Below are 16374 nucleotides of genomic sequence, written 5' to 3' on the forward strand. Positions count from 1 at the left end.
AGCTCGCTGCATTTAAATCTGCAGACACAGCGTCCTTCAACCACGACCACAAATGCACTAGTGGTATTCAAAAGCAATGCTAGTATTGCACTCCTGTACATTGGCACCTGCCAACCACACAACCTTGCAACTTTTATGATTTATGCATAGCACTATGACTGTGACCCTCACATTTAGCTTTGCTCCTCCTAGATTTACTGAAGTCCTCATGTCAGACTTGATTATGGGGACTAACCTTGTTAAATAAACTAAATTTATACAAAGAATCCCTGTCATTTACTATATAGGCTGTAGTAAATGAAGAACTTGTATTGTGAACAGTAAGAACATTCTGCTCTTTCTGGCCATCTGCTATGATTTTTAGGGTCGCTATTAAATTATCGAACGTTTCAAAGTTTGAATGTCATATGGTCGACACCATATGATCGAATTTTGGAAATTTTGAAGGTGAAAGGTAGTGCCTCCATATGCGGAGAATGGGAAAATTTCCCTTTTTAGCACTGAAGTGCGGTCTCGTAGTTGGTATATTTAAGTAGGGAGGTGTGGGGGGTGCAGGGGGGCTTGTACCCTACTCAGAGCGTTAAGGTGTTTTTTTTACATTTTTATTATATATTCAAAGATTCAAGTTTCACTCATATGTTGTCGAACATATGAGGTTCAAAATTTTGAAGCATTGAATATATAGTATAGACCCAATTTTTAGAGCCAGTGCTGTGATATTCAATACTCAAAGGTTGAGAGGTATGTGATCATACTCCACCCCCAGCAAATTTAGCAGTGTGCTAAGTGTAACAAGTGACATAACATTATACCACAATAATGTCTGTATAAACATCTGAACAAAAATCATTTACTTAATTTACCAGTGACTCACTCAGCACTTGCATAAAGAAAATAACATTTTAATGATAGCAATATACTGGGGGTTCTGATGGACATCACTTTGCTGTATGGCTGTAAAACAGCTGCCGAGTTCCTGAAAGTTATACACACATCTCCCCCTACCCTAGAATCTAGTGTAAGGTCAGAGTCCACTGCAGAAAGATTTGTGGTCAAAAGTCATTCTTGAATGTGACTTTGGTAATGCACAGTATTTCTTTTGTGAGCATTATTTTTTTTTCACCCTCTTTCTACAGACTTTAGTTGGTCTTAAAAGTTGTATTAATGAAGATCATAATTAGTACAGCATTTACTTAAATGTGTGAGTACATTTACTTCCTGCAATATTAGCTTGTGCTTCTCCATTAGCAAATATTCAGTAGGAGTAAAGAAGCCTGCAGAGCAGTCATACATTCTGTTCTGCACTGAGTGAAATTGACAAAGATTCCATTGAACAGCTGTTTCTCTCTCTCTCTCTCTGTCTCTCTCTTTCTTGGCTAACTATGTTTCCATGGAGATGTTCTGTCTGCAGGTGCAGGCAATTAATCTTCTAAGCTCTGAGCCTTCTTTGCTGAGGGAAATGGAAAATGTAAAAAACAAGGGCAGGCAATTCAGTGAAAATTAAAGTTTGTAATTATTCTAAGTCAGTAAGAGATAGCAACATCCTTATCAGGCTTAATACTTTAAATTATAATAGAACAGTGTATAATTTAGCTTTTTTTTAAGATAGCCAGTGCACTTTTTTAGGGCTAAAAGTTAATGTTTTCTGAAAGGGTAAAACCTGCGTTTGCATCTGAGAGGGGAAAATGCATAGGAAAAGAACAGACACTAATCAGTGTAAATGGGAAAATGGGCTTTAACATCCTCTTTAACATGATTAGCCTTAATTTTAGGGTCAGTAATGCCTATAGGTGGTTCTTCCTATCTGGAGGGTTAAACTTCACTTTGTGAAGATGTATGTAGTTTTGAGTGTTTATTTCTAAGTTCAGAGGTTGTTAGGTTAAGGGGCATTCTGAAAATGTTTTTATTTATTTTTTTTGGTTTAACATTTTCAATAAAACAAAAAAGTCTTGAACATGAATTAGGTTCAAATGGCAATGACAAGAAACTGTATAATTAGCTGCCAAGCATTAATACATGCATGTAACACAAATGTTGGAAGTAGACATTCAAAAAACTCATGTTTAATAGATGGGAACAATAACATAATATAATGGCTACACTATCCATAAACAAAAATAAAAAGAGTATTGAATTATAATAACAAATGCAGAGTACCAATAGCAGTGCTGCAGGAGACACATTTAGAAAGGCTATTGTGAAGGGAGGAGGATTATGCTAGCATGTTTTTCACCAAAAACTGCTATTGTGGAACGTAAACATTTTTGGGGAGAAATAATTGGCTTTCAGATGGGAATCTTACTTACAGGCAGGGACAGGAAATAGATTTGCAACAGTGAGGATGTATGTAGGGGGCCTAGAAGGGAAGATATAACAAAAAGGGGTAGCTTTCTGAATAAATTTATGAAAACAGTTGGTATGGAAGATGTGAATTCAGTAGCAGGAGCTCTGAAATAATTTGCATATTATTATCCCAAGGTATATAACTGGGCTAGACTAGATAGCAATTATATTTCACAGGAACATGTGCATTTAATTGAAAACATTGACACTCAGCTAATAACTTATTTTAGATCATGCAGCCATAAAAAGTTAGATAAAAATGAAGGAAAATGAAGTAAAAGTGAGATACACTTTCCCACCTACCTTTAAAAAAGAGAGGAATTTAAGGAATGGGTGGTGGAAATTATTTGAATGTTATTAGGGAATGCAGAAAATTCTTCAGAAGTTATAGCTAGTGAGTAGGATGAAATGAAAATGGAGTTTAAAAATCGGGTAGAAATTAAATAGAAAGAGATGTGGTTAAGTAATAATATGTTTAAGTACTGCAGACTAAGGAGCATCTTACAGAACAAGAAGATGCACAACTGCAGAGTGCTAAAGAGAAAGTAAGGGCAGAGCTGAATTATAAGCATGAGTTCAGAATATTAAGGAACTATTTTTGATAACTACAGGGAACAAAAATTTTAGCTCAACAATTTAGGCAACAAAAAGGGGAATGGGTTGCTGCTAAATTTAGGGAGCCTACTACAAGAAAAATAACCAGAGATTCTGTAGAGGTATTAGAGATATTTCAGAAATATTACACAAATTGCATAAAGAAGAGAACTGTGGAAATCAAGAAAGAGCACAAATGCAAATATTTATGAAAAACTTAATTAAACCAAGGTTAGAGGTAGATAAGGCTCAACAATTAATTAAGATAAGAGGAGGTGAGACAAAAACATTTATGTATAACCAATCTGCAGGAAAGTCTCTAGAAACAGCTGGTATTCCTATGGAAGTTAGGAAATTAGGATAGAAGAAAGTGCTGAAGGTCTGTAAAGTTTTGTTCAACAGTATTTTAAAAGGAGGGAAAGTGGCAACATCTTGGAAGAAAGCTGCGGTGGCTGTAATAACTTAATATGGTAAATACCCATAAGATCAAGCTTCATATATGCCCATTTCAATTTTAAACCATGATTAGGAAGTGTTTATGAATATACTAGTGAATAGAGTGGCAAAGGGGTTGCCAAAATTGATAGATATGGATCAGTGTGCATCAGTAATTAAAATAAATATGCAAGGTAATGAAATAAAACTGAGACACTGGCACTTTCCCACTTATCGGTTGAAAAGAGAGGAATTTAAGGAATGGGTTATGGAATTAATTCAGGAGCTACTAGAGAAGATGGAATTATCTTCTGAAAACATAGCGAAAGAGTGGGATAAAATTAAAGTGGAGTTTAAAACTAGGTTTGAAATAAAAGAAAATAATGCACACCTGACGTTTGAGGTTCCGTGGTTTCATGATTGTGGGCTCGGGATTGTGACAGTCGATCTTCTGGGAGTCAGGTTTTAGAAGTAGACCCATATATATATATATATATATATATATATATATATATATATATATACACACACACACACACATATATTTATATAGGGTACCTGTCAAATCTTTGAACGCTCAAAATTTCAAATGTTACATGGTCGAGACCAAATGTTCGAAATTTTGAGTGCTCGAAGATAGACTTTCAATGGCACCGTATGGTGCAGATAGGGACAATTTCCCTTTTCTGCACTGAAGTGCAGTCTCAGAGTTGGTATATTTGAGTAGAAGGGGTGTGGGTAGTGCAGTGGGGCTTGGCCCCCTGCCTACACTGTTAAAGTGTTTTTCTCTGTGTTTTTTTTTTATGTTCGAACATCCAAATGTCGAACATTTGGTCTCGACCATATAGTGTTCGACATTTTGGCTATTCGAACATTAAACATAGACCCTATATATATATATATATATATATATATATATATATATATATATATATATTCTGAAGAGACCCCATATATAAAATAAGATAAAAGTCTAAATGATGTAAACATGTTACAGAGGTGTTTACTCAATAGTTCAGTTCTTACTATTATTATATATATATATATATATATATATATATATATATATATATATATATATAATATGTGTGTGTGTATGTATATATTTACTTTCTAACAACTTTTGTTCCCCTTCAAAAATATAAATTTCTGTCTTCCCTTAAACCTCATTCTTCCTCCTGAACATTGTTCTACAGGTATTGTTCCCACAGTTTCCATTTATGTCTATGAAATTTGCTCCTTCACTTCCATTTCTCGTATCTCCTTTATAATACTCAATACTTCATTTATATCTTAGTTTAGCTGTTATCAGAAAAGAAGCTGTGTCCACTTTAGGTTGCATCTTTATTCATTAAACATTTGTATTCCCTCCTTAGTCTGTTCTGCATCAAGAAGCATCTTTGATCCATTCATCCATCCATCCTCAACTCCTTTTCCCATTTTTGCACATGGGGTTGGGGTGCCACTTCACCAGTGACAATCATCTAGAGCCAAGGTTTACACTTCTGGGTGGCTATCATCCAGTAAAAATATTCTGAAGGCAGGTTGGTATTGTAACTTGAAATCTAACAACTGACTTTTGACATTCTCAGCTTGTCAGGATATACTTGGTCTTCTGCCTGGGGTATGGTGAATAATTATTCTCCACAAACACTCTGGTGTCCCACGTTTTTATTACTTTTCCCTTTTAGCACATTTTTGTTAGGAGCAGCTCTTCTACTGGCACAATTCCATTGTTAATATACGTCTTGGAGCTTTCTCATATCCATATTTGGAGGATGCACTCAGCGTACACTCAGTTAATACATTTTGTTGTGGAATACCAGTCCATTTGCTTTATTTATACTTTCATAAAATGAATGCTGTCTGTTTCTTTCAGCTTCTCTGATATAGCAGAAAAGAAAATCAGATTTTCTTTGTCTTCTAACTGTACTATTCTTTGAAACAGATCTCCTTGAGAAGCATCATGTTCAGGCAGTCTTTTCTTCATGTCATCCTTTGATTTATTCAGATTTATCAGCTTCTCTCAATAGTTACTTAAAGTTTCTTCTATTTTTCCACCCTTTTGTCATTTGATTTTATGTATTCCTCTACTGTTTTATATTTTAAACATCTCTGAGTACATTTGATTTATTTTTTCCTCCAAATTCCTAAGAATTATCTGCTGTACTAAAACTGAAATTTGAAATACATTTTACTGAACAGTTGCAAGATTCTACCAAGCCAGAACTTTTTATTTTTTTTCTAGTTAATCATATCTTACTTTCTCCAAATGTCTTTTTTCCTGACATCCAGGCAATGTAATTACTAGCTAGTAATGTGATTTTACCCAGCTTAGTATTTCCTAGCTGTTTAAAACAGTTTCTCAGATTTCACACTAGTAGAGCTCTAATCATCATGTTGGTATGCAGTGATATTGGAAATCTGTTGGTAGCAAGTCTTGATGTTGAAAAAGACATTTTACAGGTTGAGCCAGTAGTACCTTTTGTAATTATTTTGGTACCTGAAAATTCCAGAACGGTTTGTTAAATTGTGCCAGTTAGTATATCAAGAAACTATGGCCAGAATAAAGTTGGCGGATAACCTTTCTTGGTAATTTAGTCTAGGAAGAGGCACCAGGCAAGGCTGCCCATTCTTCTCGCTTTTGTTTGCTCAGTCTTTGTTAAGCAAGCTAATGCAAATACACACTAATGGGTTCATTTACAGGGAATAACATGTAAGGTTTCTCTGCACTCATATGATATCTGCTATGCATGTCTAATCCATAGGCAGATTTGGCTGTTATTTTTCAGAAGTTAGATACATTTTGGTAGGTTAGGTTATACATTGAACAACCAATAAGAACTGTCTGGATAAATTTTCCCTCTGTGACGATACCTGCAGAACTTGCCTTTCTGACCGAATCTAATCCCATAATTTACATTTGTTTAAAGTTAGCTGACTGACTGGGTGGATTACCTGGGGATATTTTAAGGAAGGGTAAGGATTGTTATCAAAAACAGAAGGATAATTGCTTGGATATGGCATGAAGGATGCAGGCAATACAGTAAGCTGTACTCTCTTTGATAATATACGCCTTACAATGCATTTCTCTTGTTCATTAAGCAGTTTTTTTTGGTAAATTAAGAAAGGCTTCACCTGTATTTATTTGGGAAAGACAAAAAAAAAAAGATGGCCGGGGGATTTAATTACCATTTCATTGTATATGGGAAGAGTGGGAGTCACAGATTTAAAACTGTTTTTTAAGGCATCAAGGTTAAAGCATGTGAAAATCAGCTCAGATGTCTTCATGTTTCACTGTTGCAGTCATCATATTTGGGTTATCCCTGCCAGGGTAGCCCTCAGTCGGCCCGAATACCAGAGGCTTAGTATTTCTGCATTGGTTGCTGTTGCTCCAGGACTGACGTCGGGTTGTCAGTGGTATAAAAACAGACAGCTGACGCCATTACATCAGTCTTTCTTGCAGAGGAGCCTGAAGCTGAAGCAGTTCGCACCAGTGCTGGTCGGCCGCTACCTGAGTTTTTCGTTTTCAAATTGAAGTTGAAGTCTTCTAAAGCTAAGTACCTCATTGGGGATCCTTTTTTCTTGCTCTGCCCGATTTCAGAAAAAGTTAACAATTGTCTCGCCTGTGGAAAGCAAATACCACACTGAGACTTTCATTCCTACTGCGTCAGTATTTTAGTCCCAGAGCATGACATCCCCTGCTGTCATGTTTGTGCTTTGTTCAGTGCAAGAACTATACGTCATCGGGTCTTTATTGTAGCTAGATATTTTCACTCTCGGTCATTGACTTTCGATAGGTCTTCGGTAAACCATCTGACAACTGATCTTCCGAAAAAACGTAAGGATAAAGACAGGGACAGACCACACAGATCCAAAAATGCCAGCGACATTTCCGTTCTCTGGTCCTCAGTGAGGTGTTTTCGCAGCCCCTGATGCCCACATCTGTGGACTTGCAGGCCACTACCGAGACCCTTTCAGAGTCCGGTATGCCACAAGACTCTTCTTCGACTAAGGATCCTGCAGATGTCTCTAACTTGGATGGATCTGGAGACAATGAGCAGGCACTGGCTTCCGAGGAAGTACTTCACACTTCTTTGCCTCAGTCTCAAATGCTTAAAATGGCAGAAGATTTTATAATGCTTATCAAGGGAAGCCAGGCTACTCCTTCCAAAAGAAAAAGAGACTTGTCTCCAGTAGATTTATCTGAACAGGAATCCGATGACTCTGATGTATCTTAATATGAAGATATGCAACCCCTCTCTGCTTATGAGGATTCTGATGCAGAGGAATCCATCCCTTCAGCCTCTCCACTTGAGAACATGTCCTGTGGGGAAACTCTACATACTTTAAGGGGAGCATTTCCAATGGGAATGTTAGGACTGTCCTCAGTCAAAAAAGAGACTCAGGGAATTCTTAGATCTTCCACAACACAGACCTCTGGCCATTCCTCCTCCTGGATGTTTTGGATGATGTTTTTATGGAATCCAGTCTGACCCCTGACACCCTCCCTCCTGCTCCCAGGAAACCTGACAGGTACTATAGAGTCCCTGACTCTCACAAATTGATTTTCAAAAATCCTACTGCTGACCCCGAGGTCATCTCTCAAGGACCTAAAGGAATCAAAGCAACTTCAGCTAAGAATCCCACCCCCTCAGACAGGGATTCCTGAGCATTAGACAGATGGGGTAAAAAGTATATACCTATGCTGCTCTTGCTAGTAGAGCACTAAATTGTCAGTTCCATATGCTGAAATACCAGCAACATACCATGGAACTCCTCAAACAAAAAATAGCTTCTTTAGTTTAATAAAAAGCACAGTCTGAAGTCTCGACTATAACAAGCCTTCAAGGAGTATACTCCTTGAAGGCTTGTTATAGCCGAGACGTCAGAGTGTGCTTTTTATTAAACTACAGTGTTGGATCATCAGTCAGTGATTTTATTCTTCATTCGTTTCTTCATTTGTGGTGGTGTAAAAAATATCTTCTTTCCCTGCTTGTGCAGAAAATAGAATTACAAGAGTAAATGCATTCTGCAAGTCAAGTAACTAAGCACACCTTACAATGTGGTTTTGATGCCCTAGAAGCATCTTGCAGGGCAGCAGTCACTGGTTCTGTATTTAGAAGACATGCTTGGCTTAAGGAACAGACCTTGCCAGACCATGTCAAATCCAAATTATTGGACGTACCCTTGCACAAATACAACTTATTTGGCACCAAGGCAGAAGAGGTCTTAAAAAGATGGAAGAAAAAGCTAAATCTATGCAGACAGTTCAGTAGACATTGCTCCTCCAAGCACTGGTCCTTTCCTGCCCCCCCCCCCCCCAGGTCAGCTCAGCCCAGACCCAGGGGAAGCAGGGTCCCCAGACAATAGCCCCAGGGAATGCAGATATCTAAGCAATGGAGTTCCTCCTTTTCAAAACCAGGGAGTGCAAAGCCATCCCCTTATGGTAAGAGTTCACAGTGACTTTACACTTCCACCCCCTTCCTCTGCTCACTTGCACTTGCCCCTAGGAGGAAAACTCTCCTTCCACGCAAGCAACTGGGCCACCATTACCAACGACTACTGGATCCTCAACTTAGTGTCCCAGGGATACAGATTTTATTTTCACACTCTGCCAACCCCAAAAGGGTTCCCAGATTTCCCCCCAAACCAGTGGGCAGAGGCCAAAAAGCAAGTCCTTTCCCTCCTCTCTGTGAGGACAATAAAGCATGTTCCTGCAGAACAGACAGGCCAAGGTTGTTACTCCAGACTTTTCCTGGTACCCAGAATAGGGGGCACATGGCACCCCATCCTGAACCTATCCATTCTAAACACCTTTCTGGTGATACCAAAATTCACCCTCCAGCAGCTTCTTCCTATGCTTTTCAAGGATGCCTGGTTAGCCACCCTAGACCTAAAAGAGGCCTACCTATACATCCCAATCAGGGAATCATGCAGGCAATACCTACATTTCAGAGCAGGATCACTGCACTTTCAGTTCTCTGCCTTTCCCTTTGGCTTATCCACTGCACCCAGAGTTTTCACAAAATGTCTGGCTCCCGCCATTGCTTTTTGCAGACAAAGAAATATTAAAATTTACCCATACTTAGACGACTGCCTGATTCAGGCAGACAGTCAGGAAAAGCTGCTAAAGCTGACCTTTGTAAAGTCCCTGCTGACCTCCCTAAGGTACACTATCAAAGAAAAGAAATCAAAACTAGTACCCACACAAAAAATTGTATTCCTGGGAGCAAGTCTGGACACAGCATCCCAGATGGCATTCCTTACACCAGAAAAACAAACCTACCTGACAACCTACTTCTCTCAACTAGCCACCAGGACCCAGTTATCCGCAAGGAAAATCCTTCAAGCTCTGGGGTTCATGGCTTCTTGCATTCTACTCATTCCATATGCCAGACTGCATATGAGGAAACTACAGTGGTACCTGAAAAGCCTTTGGTGTCAGCACTCTCAAGACCTGGAAACACTTATACCACTGATACTTTGTCTAAGGAAAGATTTTCTTTGACAGGCAGCAGCATGCTACCATAACAAGGGACTTCCCTTCTCACTACCCCACGCCCAGACCCCCACCACAGATGCATTAGACTATGCCGTGGGGCACACATGGATGGCAGGTGCATTCAGGACCAATGGATTCCAAATCAAATACATCTGGACATTGACCAAAAAGAGATGTTAACTGTTCAGCACACCCTGACAGCTTTCAGACCCCTACTTTCCCCGGGGCCTCTGCTGATCAAAACAGACAACACCACAGTGATGTGGTACATCAACTAGCAGGGAGGAGCTCACTCTTATCCTCTGTGCCTACTCGCCATGACCCTTTGGCACACGGCCGCTGTCATGCAACTACACCTGTTAGCACAATTCCTGACAGGCTCTCTAAACTCTCTGGCAGACAACCTAATCAGAAACCTGCTAGACCCACACGAGTGGCAGCTAGACCAAAGAACCTTCACCCTTGCAACCCAGAAATGTGGCACCCCGAAGGTAGACTTCTTTGCCTCCCACTCCAATCATCAGCTCAGCAAATTCTGCACCAGAGAACCTCACAGCAAGGCCTGGAAAAGTGGATGCTTTATTCTTCCAGTAGGTAAACCTCTTGGTCTATGCATTTCCCCTTTTATCACTCATTTCAAGGGTACTGCTCAAAATAAGGGAGGAAAAACAGAGGACAATCCTGATTGCCCTAGACTGGCCATGACAGCACTGGTACCCACTGCTTCGCAGCCTGTCACCCCTGCCCCATGGCACCTACCTCAGATCCCAACACTCCTGACCCAGAGGACTGGAGAATTCATGCATCCCCAATTGCAGACCCTAAATCTGGCAGCCTGGCTTATTCCCTGACCTTTCCTCAAGCTGCCAGTGTAAGTAAACAAGTTCTAGATGTTATACTTGAGGCCAGATGCCCCAGCACTAAAAAGATTATGCTGACAAGTGGAAAAGGTTTTGCACCTGGATCCAGGCTAAGGGAGCCAGAACAGCACAGCCCACCCTACCCCCTCATCCTGGATTACCTGGCAGACCTACTACACAAGGGTCTATCCTTCTATTAAAATTCATGCCTCTGCCATCTCTGCTCATTTCAGCACAGAGCCACCTCTTTTCTCACATCCTCTCATCAAACCGTTCCTAAGAGGGGCTAACAACTTGAGGCTACCCAGAAGCGCTCCTACCCAGCTTGAGACCTAAACTTTGTGTTGGAAAAGTTCACCCTGCCCCCCCCCTTGAACCTGCAGCTTCAGCGGAGTTAAAATTTCTCTCATGGAAGACAGCCTTGCTTCTGGCTATCACTTCAGCTAGAATAGTGTCTGAGCTACAAGCAATTATGGCTGTAGAGCCCTTCATCATTTTCCATGATGACAGGGTCTCCACCAGGACTAACCCATCCTTCATGCCAAAAGTGGTGTCCAGTGTGGCTCTCACCCAATCCATTCATTTGCCCATCTTTTTCCCTAACCCACAAAACAAGGGGGCAAGGATTCTGCACTGTCTAGATGTGCACAGACAGCTCAGATTCTACCTAGATAGGACTAAATCTTTTAGAAAAACTGATCAATTGCTAGTCAGCTTCGCTGCAGGCGCAGAGGACAAGGCCATATCAAAACAAACAATTTCCAAATAGATAGCACATTTCATCCATTTCTGCTGCAAACAGCAAGGAAAACCTCCCCCCAAGGGTCAGGACACATTCCACCAGAGCAACCTCTACCTCTGCAGCTTTCCTCAGAGTAGTCCCCACCAGGGACATCCTGGAGGCTGCAACATGGACTTCTGTTCATACCCTCACCAAACATTACCACCTGCCTATCTTTTCCAAATCCAGGGCAGGCTTTGCCACTGCTGTCTTGCAGGGCATCCTAGCCAGCCCCCAGTCTTCTTGATTGCCTCCACCCTTTTCTTCAGCTTTGGGAATCAACCCACGTGTGATGACTACAGCAGTGAAACACAAAGAACATAGTACAGTTGTGTGCACTTACCATAAATGTAGATGTTCGGGTGTATTCACTGTTGCAGTCCTGGTTACCCTCACTCCAGCCCCCTTGTCTGTTTCTCTCTCTCTCTCTCTCTCTCTCTCTCGCTCCTTACAAGGAATTTTTGGTATTTACTTTCTACAGGTGGTGTTCTTCCACCATAATCTAGCTCCTTATTGGGGGCTCCTGACAGTTGGGGCAAGAAAAACTGATGTAATGGCATCGGCTGCCTGTTTTTATACCACTGACGACCTGACGTCAGTCCCTGGAGTGACAGCAACTGACGCAGAAATACTAAGCCTCTGGTATTCAGGCCGATGGAGGGCTACCCTGGCAGGGATAACCCAAATGTGATGACTGCAACAGTGAATACACTCGAACATCTACATTTATGGTAATTGTACACAACTGTACTTTTCAAAGTATAAAGTGAAGAAAGTTTTTTTTTTTAATTATTAAAATGAGATCTTGAAGAAGGCAAAGTGCTAAAACAATAGCTATGAATTTAATGTTGCTGATTTATTTTTGTATGTTATTTATTTATTTTATTTATTTACATTTATTTACTGGGAAATTCCGACTGGACGTGGGTCCTTTTTCAGCGGATGCTCGGGGAGAAAAGCTCCACATCATGTACATGATAGAGATACAAAGTTGCAGCAATAGTAAACAACATTACAGGTTGTTGGCTTTAATAGAATAACAAGATATTGATTATCAACAGTATATACAAGTTCTAGCCAGTTTAGTTATTTAAGGGAGATACAATGATGGCTGCGGTAGGAGGTTCCAGTGGCAAATTTAGCAATTTTGTTGGAACAAGCATCCAGCTTGTGTAGGTCTGTTTGTCTAAGGTTGATAAGTATGGGGGATGCATAGGGTAGGGTGGAGATTAGCTGGGAATTGGCTATGGAGATTCTAGCTGCCTTGGTTAGGAATTGTCAGCTTCGATATAATGCACCAAGTTTCTTGTGAACTTTTTTTATTGTGAGAGATATGTGAGTGTCAAATCTAAGTTTGTTGTCTATTTCCACACCAAGTAATTTTGTATGTTCTGATGGAGAGATTATGGTATTGTCTTTGGTGAGAATATTGAAGTGAGGGGTGTTTTGGGTGGCTTTGGAAGGTTGGAACAGGACAAGTTTTGTCTTACTTGGGCTGAGTAGGAGCTGAGCATTGGATAGCCAGCTTTCTGCAGAAGAGAATGATTCCTGTGTGATTTTTGTATAGTTCTGGTAGAGTAGGGGCAGAGCAGATGAGAGAAGAGTCATCTGCGTACTGTATAAGAGATGCTTGTGTGGTGGCAGTATGTAGGTTGTTAGTGAAAAGTGAGAATAGCAAAAGGCCAAGGATAGACCCTTTGGGAACTCCGGGAGTAACTGGGAGGCGAGGTGATAGGTTATTATCCCAGATTACTGATTGCTGGCATCTGTGTAGATAGCTGTGGAACCAGTTGCAGACAGATTGTGAGAAGGAGAGGTTGGGGAGAGTAGGGAGTAGTAGCTCATGAGATACCATGTCAAAGGCCTTTGAGAGATCTAGAAATACGGCAGTTGAAAAAGGCCATTGTTTTTGTGATGAAGTATAGTGTTGGTGAAGGAGAGCAGAGGCAGTGCTGTGATATGGCCTAAAACCATGTTGGGTTTTGGAGAGGAGATTATTAGCTAGGAGGTAGTTGGAGACCCAGATGTTGTTACATTTTTCAAGTATCTTGGAAAGAGGGGAGAGGATAGCAATGGGGCAGTAATTGGAGAGGTCGGTGGAGGGGGTGCCTTTGTGGAGGGGAATGATGTGGGATATTTCCATATCGAGGGAACATAGCCTTCTGTTATGGAACAGTTGATAAGAATTGAAATTGGGTAGGCTATATCAGCTGCAATTTTCAAGTATTCAGAGGAGGTTCTCAGCTGCGAGTTTGGTGGGTTTAAGTTTTGACAATAGTCTTTTTATGTTGGAGATAGGTACTGAGGTGAAGAAAAAAGAGGAATGGGGGGATTAGAGTTAGGGGTTGGGGGGGCTGTTGTAGGGAAGTGTTGTTTGTTTAGAAATGCTATAGATTCAGTGAAGTGTTTGTTGAAGGATTCAGCAATACTGCTGGAGGAGAGTGTAATGGACGGCTGGGGGGTATCAACCTTCCGTGGGTGGAATATATTGTTAATAGTGGACCAGAATTGCTTAGGGTTGTGGTTGGTAGAGTTTACGGTGGATTTAAAGTAGAGGGAGTTGTTTAATTTTATATGCTTTTTGGCTTTCTTGAGCAGTTCAAGGAATGATTGCCTATCTGAGTTATTTTTTGTTAGTCACCAGTGCTCCCAGGCCTTATTTCTGTATTTCATTAGGGTTCTGGTGGTCTTTTGTAACCATGGGGCATGCCTGGATCTGACTTTGCCATTACTTACAGGAGCATGGGTGTTTAGCATGGAGGGGAAGGTATTGTTGAAGTGGACAGCCGCATCTAGGTTGAGGTATTTTAGTGGTGACCAATTAATTTTTTGCGGGGAGGGGATGGAGTTGGGGTTGAAGTTGGACTTGTTCCATATTTGCTTGTGGATAATGGGCTTGAGACTGTGTGGTGCTGAATTAGGAAAGTGAGGGAGTTGTCATTAAGACGATCAGGTATGCAGCCTGCTAGGCAAGAGTGAGGGGCTTTGTTGACTAGGATCCAGTCCAGTCAAGTAAGGTATGATTGTTAGGGTTTTTGTTGATTCGGGCAGGGGATTGGATGAGTTGAGTGAACCCATGGAGATTAAGATGAATGGTTGGGAGATTGTTATTACAGGATAGCCAGTTGATGTTAAAGTCGCCAAGAATGATGGTTTTCTGGGGTTGAGGTAGAGTAGCCCAGCTCAGATTTTCTAGGGGTGTAATATTTTGCCCTGGTGGGAAATAGTTTTTAGTTTTATTTTTCTATTTTACATTTACTTATTAATAATAAATGTGAAGAAGACTAGTAGTGAAGGTGAGTGGCTTGAAGAGGTCCTACTTGATAAATTTGGTAAAGGCTGGGGAATACTGAGTGGGCGAGTTATAAATGATGCAAGTATATTTTCAGAATTTTTATATTGGAAAGAACTGACGCAGAGTACTTTTCTGTTAGTGTGGGACCAGTTTACAGAAATTATGGAGTGAAATATTTTTCCCAGATAAATCTTTGATTTATTGTTGATAAACTCAAATTATGCACTATTAAGAGAGAGAGAGTATTGGCCATTATGGATGGCTTAATTTTTTCACACAAGACAGGAACAAAACCACAGGAGGGCTGTTAGCACTTTATACAAGATACTTTGTGGAATGAAAACAAACAAGATCAAACGTTTAGACTGTTGTGACAGAGAATGCTAGGTATATCTATAATTCAGTACAAACAAGATCAAACGTTTAAAGGGAGGAACTAAAGTTAATCTCTTGGTATGCTACCTGATCTCAAAAGTCTATTTAGTTTGATTGGCAATGCCTGTATTTTTATACTTTATACAGACTTGCCAGAATGTTTCCTGCAGTAAACCCAATTTTTGGAGGCATAGAACTGGTCTCCTAGGTGATTTCGATCATATTTTGAAAATGACCCATGTTAGATCTCCCGAAACAAAATTGCAGGAAATATGTGAATGGATTTGGTCAGGTAAGATTAATGCTGCTGTACCTTTTTTCAATTGTAACTAATATAAAGAAATTAAACAGAGCTGAAAGAATCTTGCTAAATTTTATCACTTTCGCTATTAAAAAATCAGTTACTAGAAAGTGGAAGCAAATGGTCTGCCCTACAGGTGATGATGTAAAAATAATGTTTGAAATATAAGATTTAGAACTGGTTGTACAAAATATGAGTCTCATTTAGAACTGGTTATACAAAACATGAGTCTCAGAATGAAGGCTGTAGTAAAATGGACTCCACAGATTTTGAATGTTTGGTATTAATTTGATGGTCTTTTGTTGGGCTTTCAGAAGTTTGGTAGCTAGTTTAAAGAGTAGGTTTATGGAAATGAGTTTAGAGACTTTTTTTCTTTCTGACAATTAATTGGAGACTTTTTTTTCTTTCTTTCTGACATTTAATTTATTTAAGTTTGTTTAACAGGGTAGTACACTCTTATCAATAGACCATTGTGATGCCCGTGCAATGGCCTAGTAATGAAGGAGCCTCGGTCCTCACCACTAATACCAGTGAAGGATAACATATACACACACAGTAAAGTACAATTTCCTGTAAGAGCATACATGGATCACAGTCAGTCTGGGGTTGGTTTCTCCCTTTCTGTCCAGATCTCCAATAAGACTCCCCACTGGCACAGCTATAGGGTCTAGATCTCAGCCTAGTGGTCAGGCTAAAACCTCCAGCACCCTCTCTGTCCAACCAGTGCTTCATGTCCCTGCCCAAGTAGCTGACACATGCACACACTTTAAGATATGAGTTATATGCAAACACACCGACACTCCTGGGGAAGGCTGGCACATGTTCTCCAGCTATGCCCTTTCCTGCCAGCCTATAAGGTAGTACCAGCTGCCAGCAACCGCTAAT

At 40.2% G+C, this 16374-nt stretch overlaps 1 protein-coding gene across 1 annotated transcript in view; it reads left to right on the forward strand.

Moving 5' to 3' along the window:
- STK36 (serine/threonine kinase 36) overlaps positions 1-16374 on the forward strand; it is a 786440-nt gene that overhangs the window by 364975 nt on the left and 405091 nt on the right. The gene's annotated exons all lie outside the window — the stretch shown is intronic.

This window comes from Protopterus annectens, chromosome 10.part0 (genome assembly GCF_019279795.1).
Source record: "Protopterus annectens isolate FY-2018-M chromosome 10.part0, PAN1.0, whole genome shotgun sequence".
NCBI classification, from domain to species: domain Eukaryota; kingdom Metazoa; phylum Chordata; order Ceratodontiformes; family Protopteridae; genus Protopterus; species Protopterus annectens.